Raw genomic sequence first — 12665 nt, forward strand, 5'->3', positions numbered from 1 at the left:
ATAACCCTCCCCAAGTTAATGTTTGGAAAAAGTTAATTTATAAATGGCAATCTCCCTCATTAAACTGTTAAACATCTGGTCCTGGCAAACCAGCATCATGGGTCACGTGCGGCCTGAGCGGGCGCAGAGCCTTCATAGCACAAGTCAGCACACCCACCTTCATGTAACATGGAAGGGCGCAGGAGATGAGTACCTAGCCCATGGCTCCCGCCCTACGCTACATTAAACAAGGACCATAGGAATATTGAGATGATTCACTTTTCCTTTGTGGTGGCTCTGCTGAGTTCACAACAGTTCACATCTGATCACAGTGGGGTCCCCCTGGGCAAATTCCCCCACAATCAGAATTGTCCAAGATTCTATAATTAAAAAAAAGAATGATGGACTTACACAGATTTTTGGCATTGAAGTTTTTTTTAGAGCAGGGATTACATATGACGTTGCAAAACACTGTGTGAAATTGCCACTCACATAGTTTCGTTTTTAGCCACATGATATCATTGTGTCATTTTGGGGTTTTCCATCTTATTTTAAGAGCAAGAAATCAACATGTGCAATATGTCTATGGAAAATGACATTATTTTCTTTGTTATGTATATTAATCAACATGCTGTTTTCTTTTTCATGTTTACGATGATAAACTGTTTATCAAAACTAGGATATGGAGCTTCTAGATTGCAGAACAATTGGCACCAGAATTAACAATATGTGACAATACATAAAGGCATCTATAAATCCCTTATTGCTTCAGATAGCAATATAACTCCTTAATGACCTGTGACGTAAATTTGTATTTTGTATATCTGTTAGGCTATGTTCACACAGTGCATTTTTAATGCGTTTTGTCTGCGCGGAAATTGGCCAATAAACGCTATGGAATCCCTTATGCAAGCTAATTCAATGACAATCCTGAAGTGTTGTGCACATGATCAGTAAATTTTCTTTGCGTTTTTTCTGCAGCATGTCAATTCTTTGTGTGTTTCTGCAGCGTTTTTCGCCCATTGACTTCAATTGAATCAGTCAAATCCACAGCAAAAACGCAGGTAAAAATGTTTGCGAACATGCTGAGTTTTTGTTTGCATTTTACGGGCTTCTAATGGTGTTTCCCACACTGTCAACTGTGTGTCAGCGTGGGAAACACCAGTGCGGTAGTTCTTATCCGCGGTAACGCTACCGGAAGTAAGAATGTCGGTCTGAGCGTTGTGGGGTCTTGCTGTCAGATGTCAACGTGACCCCGCATCTGTGACTGTGACCAGAAGCGGTGATCTGCGGCAAAATGTTTACCACAAGTCAGCAGGCGTGGGCTGATGAGACTATTGTTCCTAACGGGCTATGTCTGCTGTCACTGATAACAGTGACAGCAGGTGCCGCTGATGGGAGATGTAGTCTCATCTGCCGGCACCTGTGCTCACAGTAAAAAAAAAGTAAAATAATTACATACATGTTCAAGCAAAAATAAAAAAAAATATTCTCAACTAACGCCTAATCCCCGATGCCCTCGTCTCCTAGAAAAATGTAAGATAATAAACCAACATATACTCACCTGTCCACTGTAGTCCACGTTATCCCGAGTATCCCACGGCGATCTCACATGTAGAACAGTTCATCCACCTCCATCTTCTGTAGTTTGGTTCATTACCGACTACCATTCTCAATCAAATTGTATGAGGGAGACTCTGAAAAAATCTTGGCCAATTTTCCTTTCTGACCATACTCTGGCCCAATACCTCCCTAGCCAACCCAACATTACCTACTCCCGATCGAAAAATATTAGGGACGTGTTTGTACATAATCATTACCAGAACAACCCACAGACCTTTTTGAACAGCAATCCAACACGTAAAGGCAATTTTTTGTGTGGAGATTGCGTGGCTTGCTCAAGTATGGAAAGAGCTAACGTTCACTAACTCGACGGGCTCCAAAGAATTCACTATTGATCACTTCATTAATTGTGAATCCAAAGCTGTTACCTATTATGCAGTATGCCCATGTCCAAAAATGTATGTCGGTTTGACGACGGAATAATGTCAAGAGGAATTAACATTACTGCCCCCTTCATCTGCGGCGGCAACAGTAGTAAAAAAAAAACTCTCACAGAACGAAACAAAATGGATCTGGACTCTGAATACCGTACATCCCTACGGCCTCAATGATGATATTAGTTTTGCTCCTTTTCTCTGACCACCTAGTTTATCCAGTTGGTTTTTCTTTCTTTTTTGTTTTATTATTTTTTTATTTTCAATCTGTATTGGATTTTAACTCTATTTTTATTATATTATGTAATCCTCTTATTGGTCCTGCTATATGAGGTTCCCTCTTTGATCCTTCTTCCCCCTCCCCCCTTCCTTCACCTCCCCCACCCCCCCTTTTTTGTGCATCATATATGTGTACTCATATATATATTTATATTATTTATGCCACATTTATAGTTACATGATGTGTGCCGCGCTCTTCCATCGCTGGTGTTTCCCTGCGGTCGGCCCTTGATGTTCTCCTCCAGACCAGATTGATCCACCAGGGGCTGCATCTTTTACAACAGTTACCTGATAATATGTAAATTGAGATCAAATTATCTATGGACATTATTATTCTTTGTAACAATCATTATACTAGATTGTCAGGTCCCTACACTTGATTGATCTCATCATTTATTATTACTTTTCATCAATATTTTTCATTTTTTATATAGTTTTTCTTTTAAGGCTTGGTTTATTTCCCTTTTTTATTTTCCATTTAATTTTTATTTTATTTGTTTAATTTGCATATTCTATGCATTATTCATTATAATTTTAAATTTATATTTATTTATATTTTAGTATTATTTTGACATTATTTTTTCATTTTATTTCCTCCTTATCACTTTTGTTCCTTATGTCGTAATTTCACTTCTACTCATCTTTCCCCCTTGGCCACTTTAATATTATGACACTTTGTCAGTTTTGTGTCAGCACATATTTGCTATCATGTATTGACTGATTAGTCCATTGTTATTCTCACTTTGTTTTTCACTCTGTTTACAATTTCTTTTCTTCCATCCCCCTCCTCTTCACTTCATTTATACTCATTTATTATATTGGTTTCACAAAAAATATTTTGTGGTCATACATTATATCACTTTTTCTTCATTTTAGTTTCACTCCCCTTTTATTATTCTCAGTTCACCATTTTCCCTTTGCATTATTCACTTCCCATTCATCATTTTCATTTCACCTTTTCCTTACATTTATCCTTACATCGCAGCACCGCCGATGTTAGGACCTTTCTTTAACCTGACAGGACCTTGTCACATGACCTCCATTTACGTCCACCCATGACAGCGGGCTGGGTGGAATGCACGCCTGCATTGCGTTCCAGGGGCCTCCGCCCCCTGCTCTCATGTCCCCATGCCGTCGCATCAGCTGATTACAGTGTCGTGGATCACGTGGGTCGGCCATTGTGGGTCATGTGGGGCGGTAGTGCTGCTGCGCCTGGCAACCTCCAATGTGATCGTGCGTCACGCCATGCCCACTCCCGCTCTCATTGGTGTTTCCCACTACTTATACCACACTCTCCCCTGGATAGCTCCACCCCCTAAAGAAGGCAGACGCATAAACGCACGTCAGGGTGGACGCATCCTTGGGACTGATCCAGACCCCCCATTCCCTTTCATCCTTCTACAGGTACTATACCATGTGATATTATGGCATTATTCTCTTTCACTTTATGGCCACATACTCATTTGGCACAGTACATATGGCCACTAATGTATTAAAGTGACAGTACAGGCACACGCACTTTAATTATTGAATTCCATATCATCTTTTGCCACATATCATATTTGATTTTCACGTGGGTCCATCTTTTTATACTTAAGTTTCTGATATTCTAGCAGCACGATATTTATTTATTGTATAACGCACTTTTCACATTCATCTTGTGTTTTCTGCCGGTATTATCTGTTAGGGCTGGTGGAACGCACCAAATTATAAAATAATAATAGGTGCGGTCGCAGCCCAGGGTCCACCGTGCAGAGGTGGTACACTGCTGCTAGGTAATGGCGGATGCGCTATATGGCGGTACAATGGCGGAACACACGCGGGTTAAACGTCACCCGGTGTGCACAGGGCGAACTCTGTTGCTCCACAGAGCCGCACTACCGCTAAACACAAATACCGAGCCTGTTGAAGCTCACAGAGCTCGAGGAGATAAACGCTCAGTATATGGTCACAGGACTCAGGCCCAAGGACACAGGGCCAGCATCACTCTAGACCTACTGAGCGTGCGGCGTCGCAACCGCGAACGCCGCTGAGGCTGACTGCAGCGGAGCGACAGTGACTGCCGCGGTACGATAGTGTCCTATAGTAGGCGACACCATCAGACGCTAGTGCTGTGGACTGATGTGCATTGTGGCCTATAGCTTAGCTACTGACTGGAGCTGACTCTCATACTATACCCTAACCACAAGCGTAATATCCAAGGGAGGGGAATCTTAATAAGTCATTCACCAGGTACATGCATCCGTCATCATTCACACATATAGCAACTAGAGTCTATACTAGCGCATGACCGAGCGGCCATGCGAGTCATTTATAGCCAAGACCTTCCAGAACCTTCCAGATCTCCCTGATGGACCAATCAGAACTGGAGAAGGACCTGAGCATGTGACTCCCGATCCCCAATGGGGAATCGTCCCATGAGCATGCTCAGTGGAGCGACGAAAGGATTCTGGCGTCTTCTGCTGCTGGCCAAGCTGCATTGTCATACCTGAACCAGAGGTGGCAGCAGCAACCGATCCCACACTGCTGGTCTGGGCAGAGCGCCGGGACCAACGAGTCTGCTGAGCAGGCTCCACTGCGGCCGAAGGAGAATGGGGGACCGCCGAGTGCAAGGCTCTGGATTCCTGCTGTGCAGTGGCAGGAACCCGACGCCTAACATTATCATTATCACCCATCCATTTTAATCTGTCCCTTGTGTATTGCGTCCCCTTTTAGCATTTGCTTCCACTCCTACCTCCATTTTATTGTATCTAATTAATAAAATATATATTTTTCACACTATTGGGTTTTAAATTTGGTTGCTTCTTTGTTTTATTATACATTAGGAAATGTGACTGCTCTACCTGGCCGCCTGCGATACACTGACAGTATGGAAGGGTCTTGCTTTAAGGAAGATCACTGGAGCTGATCAGCTGATGAACTCTGGTGAACTCTCTCACTGCAGCACAGAGATACACTGCGGGAGCGATTACCTACTGTCAGTGTGTCGCTGGCTGTGTTTGACAGCAATCACATCTGTGACTGCTCTCAGAGTGATAAGGTTCGTCGTGTGACATTATGGATTATATTCTCTGTGGATAGGTGAGGAATATTGTAGTTTATTATTTTATTTTTGTTGCAGGAGATGTTGGCGTCAGTGGATTAGGCGTTCGGTGAGTATAGTTTAATTAAGATTCATTAAAGATGTCTGTGTCATTATTTCAAATAAAGAACTTTATTCAGGTTGTTTTTTTTATACAATATCAGCATGGGGTTACTGATGGATAGGTGTCTTATAGAAGCCTCTCCATTATTAACCTGTGGGCTTGAGGTTACCTGACAATAGAAAGGTGACATCAACCCCACAAATATGAGCCCCACTTGCCACTGCTACATGGCAAGTGGGAAGAGTGAATTTAAGTGCCTTTTCTGGGGCGGCTGAGAGCTGATGTTTTTAGTCTGGGATGGGGCCAATATTCATGACCCCTTCCTAGGCTATTAATATCAGTCAGCAGCTGTCTGCACAGCCTTTGCTGGTTAGATTTTATAGGGGGACCTTATAAATTTTTAATGGGGTCCCCCTCTAAACTAGCCACTAAAGGCTAAGTAAACAGCTGTGAGTTGAAATTAATAGCCTGGGAACCTTTATGGCTTTTGATTCCTTTCCATAATATCAACATCAGTCCTCAGCCGTGAGCTTTCCCTCTGCTGGTTATTAAAATTACGGGGGCTCACACAATTTTTGCTTCTTTAAAATCAACAGTTGCTGGTTGTTACAGCCTATGCAGGTTCATTCTGTTAACGTTCCTACATAGGCTGGTGACAATGTGTGTGTAGGTTTGTTTGTGCTTACTTATCGGCTTAGTAATGAGGGTGTCGGACTGACACCTTTTCATTACAAAGCCTAGGACTAGGTGTCAATGACAGCTGCTGACACCAAACCCAATCCCATTACCCTGATGCCACTGCATCAGCATGAAAAAGGTGGTGTTGAACCAAGAAATTACATCACAAAACTTTTTTTTTAAAAAAATCGTTAGCTCAAAAAAGCCTTCATTGCTGTACAAAAAGCGCATTCAAAAACGCACGTTTTTGCCGCAGCGTTTTTCCTGCCAAGAGATACAGAAACCTTGCAGAAATTTCTGCAAGGAAATACTCAACATGCGCATATAGCCTAAAAAGTCCAAAAATACAACAACTAACAGTGCTGTCGGTCAATCCGAAAGGTTAATAAACCTGAACCCAGCATATTTAAGAAAATAAAATTAAGGTTTTGTCTTTTTAGGTGAATAGCTATGTGTGCAAAATTATTATGCAACAGAATAAAAGATGTGAATTTTCCCATCTTAATTGAAAGATATACATCTTTCCTGTACCCATCTTAATTGTTTATTTTCATCTGTTGAAGTGAGCATAATAACCATACAACTCATTGTATAAAAATACAATTCTGACATTTAAATAAACAAAAGTGATCATTTTAACCACCCTTCTTTTCAACAGTCATAATCCATAGAGCCTGTCAGTTTCTTTATCTGTAGAAGTCAAACAGGTAGGTGGCACATCCAGAGAAATAGTTACCTTGAGTAGAGTGCTAGTTCCTCTGGAGCCAACCACTGAGCTCCTGTAGGCACACCTAAAGGCACTTAGAGGTGCTGGGTGGGATTCCACCAAATAGGGACAACCAGGATCCAGCTGTGTTAAGGCCTGCGGTATGATACAGCTGGATCCTGGTTGTCCCTGTTTGGGGGAATCCCACCCCACAGCCTGGACGCCTTTGACGGGTCTTCATAATACTGTACATACTGTGGTGTAACCAATGGATATAAAATACTGACAATAAATCCTATTTGAAACATCTCCAAGTTCTTTTAGGCGTGCTTCACTGTGTCTACTAGTTTCTTAATCAAATTTTGGGCACCTACCACAACCTCCCAGACACCGTTCAGAGAGGTGTACTGTTTTCCTTTGTCGTAAATCTCCTGTTTAAGAAATCCACAAGTTCTTAATAGGGTTTAAGTCAGGTGAGGAAGGGGGCCAGGTCATCCTTAAGACCTTTACTGGCTAGGCAAGCAGTGCAGGACGTCGATGCATGTGGAACATTGACCTGCATAAAAATCATGGCTTTCTTGAAAAATGCAGACTTACCTCAACATGGTATGAAAAAAAAAATGACAGTTCATTGACCAAAAAAAAAAAAACAAGTCCACATACAGATCTATCCATGGAAAAATAAAAAAAATGGGTCTCAGAACCTGGCAACACAAAGAAATACTTATATTAACAAGAATCTGAATTTAGTCACTAAAATATAAAAATAAGCCCCCTAGTAGTATTGGACTGGGGACTCATATTGACAGGTCATGTTTACTGTGGTATGAATCCTGGAAAAAGAAAACCAATAAATCAATGGTGGAATTGTGTTTTTCTCCATTTCTACTGGGCCTCTCTGACCTTTCCCAGCGCCTGCGCACTGCAGTACTTGGCTCTGTCCTCAACAGGGCAGATCAGTACGCCTGCGCAGGAGGGCGGCATGAAGCAAGGAAGATGACGCCGTCGCATGAAGATGGGAGGCGCCGGACCCAGACCTGCGATGCCCATCGGACCGGACCGGCCCCCAGGGGAGTATAATGTAACTTTATTTTCTTCCCTTTCAGGTTAGATGGGGGCTTATCTACATTACAGAATGCTGTAGACAAGCCCCGAAAGGCGGTGGCCTCAGCTTATTGCGGAAAAACGAGGTGACAGGTTCCCTTTAAGTTGCAACTGGACTGTGTCTCTGTTTGTGCGAAATCGTATGGAAGGGGTCTGCAGCAACTCAGAGGAGACCCTGAAGGTGCAGAGAGGCAAGTACACTGACAAAAGGACGTTCTTTGTATGTGATGGGAGACCGGGGTGCACAAGAGCCATTAGTCTCAGCCACGACTACAGCCCTGGCGCTCCCTCACATCTGAATGGATCAATGAAACTCTCATTTCAGTGTGTTGTCCGAGAAAAAGGTAAAAATTGGCTTAGGAGGTAATGCCCTTTACTACACTACAATGGCAGGTGACGTTCTATGACAGCTCGGCACTCACACCATAAGAAGTGTTGGAAGGTTGAACCTAACCACAATCTTTTGGGCGGCAGTAAACCACTATATCCACTGTTACCGCCCACTGAGTTAACCTTTCAACTTGTCTCAATAATGCTACTTTTTCAGAACTGTGAACATACACACATCCGTGATGCATGATCCAGCCGATCTCAGCAGCCTGATACATGCCTATAAGGGCTCCTACAGCCGAAAGTATTATTAGTCCTACTGTGATCTGATTGCACTCAGACCACCGTTATTCTATGGGTTCGTGCACATGTTCGATTTTTTTTCCTTGGACAGAGCCCCGGTCTGGGGGGAAAAAAATTGCTGAATGCCCGAGTTTGATCCGATATTTGGACTGCACTTGGCCATGCAAGTCAGTAAGTCCATGGGAAACATTGGGCTGCACTTGGATGGAGACAAGTGGCCATGACTTAGGAAAGTCTGACTGACGGCTTCACTGTAATGACCCATCCCAAAAACCCACACTTACCCCTTCGTAACTTAAATAAGACACGACTGCGTGACATTGGATGTAAAAGGCCACAGCAGCCCCGTTTATTAACACCAAACAAGCAATAACATTTTATCCATAAACGTAGAAATATTCCATAAACATAACCACCAGCAAAAGGAGGGGGGTAAATGAAGAGTCCATTGTACATGATTGCAACACCAGCTCCACCACGTGCCCTCAGGCGCACCACACCGGCTCGAGGACACCCAGCCGAGTGTTGCCCAACCAATGTCCTGCTGGGACCCAGCCCAGCAGGGACCCACGTTAACATGCCCTGCTGTGACCCAGCACAGCAGGGTCCCACGTTAACATGTCCCGCTGTGACCCAGCACAGCTGGGACCCACCTTAACCAAGTATACCATTGCACCACCAGGGGTAACCCGTTCCTGCACTGGGTTCACCCCCCCCCCCGATTCCGGACGTCTGCAAGGTAAGGAATGACCATCCCCCCACAGTTCTGCCCTATATATCCATCCCACAACTGACCACTCCCTGCCAACTCACATTGCACCATAAGCCCCATAGCTCCACCCCACACCTTCCCCACAAACACAAAAGCACTACACCTTTAACCCTTCACTAACCCTCAGGCCTAGCATCCCTCCTTAGTCATGTGCGCCCTCCCTGTAGCCCCTTTGGGGCAGGCGTCCGGGCTTGCCTTTCAGCATATTGTGGTCCGTGCTTGTGCAGTCACACACGGGTGTGGATCCAGCCTTAAAGGGAAACAGCCACCAGAAAAAATGCTATTAACCTACAGACATGGGGTCAATCTGTAGGTTAGTAGCATTATTAACCTACCCGGCGTTTGCACTTAGCCATATGCTGTCATAAGAAAATTAACTTTTATTTCCCTGGCAGCATTTCGCTTTTAGTTACAGGGGGAGCTGGCGCACATTTGGTGACTGCTGATTGTACAGAACAGTGGTTGTAACCGTGCCCATCGGCCCTGACTGACACTGGCTTTGCATTAGGGCTGGCAGCGTTTAGCTAAGTGCGGGCACCGGGCATGTTAATAACGCTATTAACCTGCATATTGACCCCCTATTTATAGGTTAATAGCTTTTTTTTCTGTTGACAGGTTCCCTTAAATCCATAACAGAAAACTGAAGAGTTGAACAGTTCAGCACATCTGATGGGCTCTTTTTCTGCACTGTCACAACAGCACTTGAGATGGCTGGAAATCCCAGTGACATCATAACTGGGAAAGGGCACAGAAAGTTTCTATGGTGCCGCTCTCCAGCACGATCAGCACGTGAGTCCAAGAAATAGAAAGGTTCTGAACACCATTCATTAGGGTGTGCTAAGTATACCACAAAGGAATGTATCAAATCAGTGATGAAGGCACGTCACCATCAGAGCAGTAGGACAATGCCGGCCCACTGAAAAATAAGATAAACCTTGCCAGCACTGCAAGAAAACAGAACATCCGTCTGTCCAAGAAGTGACAGGACAGCCAGGAAATCCCAGGGAATTCCCCGACCAGGGAAAGGGATCAAGAAAACAACAAAATGTACATTATTATTAGTACAGATACTTTTAATGATTTATTATCCATTGCCTAAGAGGCAATTATTAGCATTTTATACTAGATATCTGAAACTCAACATGGACAAAACAGAATTCATCATCTTTCCCCCATCTCACGTGACCCCCCCTACGAACCTATCAATTACAGTAAATGACTGCCCACTCTCCCCAGTCCCACAAGCTCGCTGCCTCGGAGTAATCCTTGATGCTGATCTCTCCTTCAAACCACATATCCAAACCCTTTCCACTTCCTGCCGACTTCAACTCAAAAATATTTCACGCATCCGTTCATTCCTCACCCAAGAATCTGCAAAAACCCTAGTCCATGCCCTCATCATCTCTCGCCTTGACTACTGCAACCTCATGCTCTGCGGCCTCCCCTCAAACACTCTCGCACCCCTCCAATCTATTCTAAACTCTGCTGCCCGGCTAATCCACCTGTCCCCCCGCTATTCCCCAGCTTCTCCCCTCTGTCAATCCCTTCACTGGCTCCCAATTGCCCAGAGACTCCATTACAAAACCCTAACCATGACATACAAAGCCATCCACAACTTGTCTCCTCCATACATCTGTGACCTCGTCTCCCGGTACTTTCCTGCACGCAACCTCCGATCCTCACAAGATCTCCTTCTCTACTCCCCTCTTATCTCCTCTTCCCACAATCGCATACAAGATTTCTCTCGCGCATCACCCCTACTCTGGAACTCTCTACCACAACATATCAGACTCTCACCTACCATCGAAACCTTCAAAAAGAGCCTGAAGACCCACCTCTTCCGACAAGCCTATAACCTGCAGTAACCACCGATCGACCAAACCGCTGCACGACCAGCTCTACCCTCGCCTACTGTATTATCACCCATCCCTTGAAGATTGTGAGCCCTCGCGGGCAGGGTCCTCTCTCCTCCTGTACCAGTTATGACTTGTATTGTTTAAGATTATTGTACTTGTTTTTATGTATACCCCCCTCACATGTAAAGCGCCATGGAATAAATGGCGCTATAACAATAAATAATAATAATAATAATAAAAATTTTATAATGGCCACCGTCACATTACTGAGCACACAACCCATATTAAGAATAGCGTGAGGCGGTGGCGTAATTACAGTCTGATGGGCCCTGGTGCAAGATTAGGATCCCCCCCTCTCCTGAAATATATACGCCTTCAATCTTGGTATATATGTCCCTCATTATGATATATATACATGGTCACGTGCACACTGTCACCTGCTGGCCCCTGGTTGACCAGCAGCGTGTACTGTGGCGCACGGACCTGAGGAGTCTGTACGCTGTAATACAAGGACACACATCCAGCTGGAGCGGCGGGCCCCTCATCTATGTCAGTGTCTCGTGCTCCTAATTCTGCAGAGCCACTGAGCTCAGTGATTGGCTGCAGGGGTGACATTAGCACTGGAGTAAGCGAGATCATATTATGACACACTATCGCCATAAACACACTGACCAGCAGGAAGCGAAAATGCCGAGACACCAGAACGGCAGCTGCAAAAATCCAATAAGCGATGAAAACATCGGATCTATCCCCTAAATTGGTACCAATAAATGCGCCAGCTCACTAGGTATCGCCATGTTTGGCATCGCCACGGTCGTACTGACCTGGGGAATCATGGCACCGGGTCATTTTTACCACACAATGAATTCTATAAAAATAAAACCGCCCAAAATAATTTTATTCATGGGGCCATGGCACTTGAAATCTTCCCCATTTTCCAATAGTGACAGAATCAAAGTCACAGCTCCTGGAACACGATGATGACAAACTAAACCCAGTGAAGTCCGCAGGCTGCCTGGCCAGCAGGGGGCAGCGTGCTCTGTGATGGCAGTTAGTCTCATGTTGGCACCGGCAGACACTGCCGAGGTATAAGGCTGTGTGCCCATGTTGCGTTTTTTTAAGCGTTTTTGATGCGTTTTTCAGGGTCAAGCCGCATTAAAAACGCTTAAAAGCATCCCATTCATTTTAATGCATTTTGGCCTTTTTGCGCCAATGGATGCGTTTTTTACCGCTAAGGAAACGCTTAGGCTGTGTTCACACGTAGCGTTTTTTTCGCTTTTTTTGCCAAAAAAAACCGCTTAAAATAAGCTTCCCAGTCATTTCTATGCATTTTGCTCTTTTTGTGCATATTGATGCGGTTTTTACCGCGAAGAAAACGCAGCATGCTCATTAATTTTCCGCATTTCTGGCTAGTTCTATGTGTCTGGAACCGCGCGGAAAAAAACGTATAAAACCCACGTGCTTTTTGCACCAAAAACGTGCGGTTTCTGGGAAGGAATCCGGTTTATATGCATA

Source organism: Dendrobates tinctorius, unplaced genomic scaffold (genome assembly GCF_039654945.1).
Source record: "Dendrobates tinctorius isolate UK_male_01 unplaced genomic scaffold, ASM3965494v1 ptg000098l, whole genome shotgun sequence".
NCBI lineage: Eukaryota > Metazoa > Chordata > Amphibia > Anura > Dendrobatidae > Dendrobates > Dendrobates tinctorius.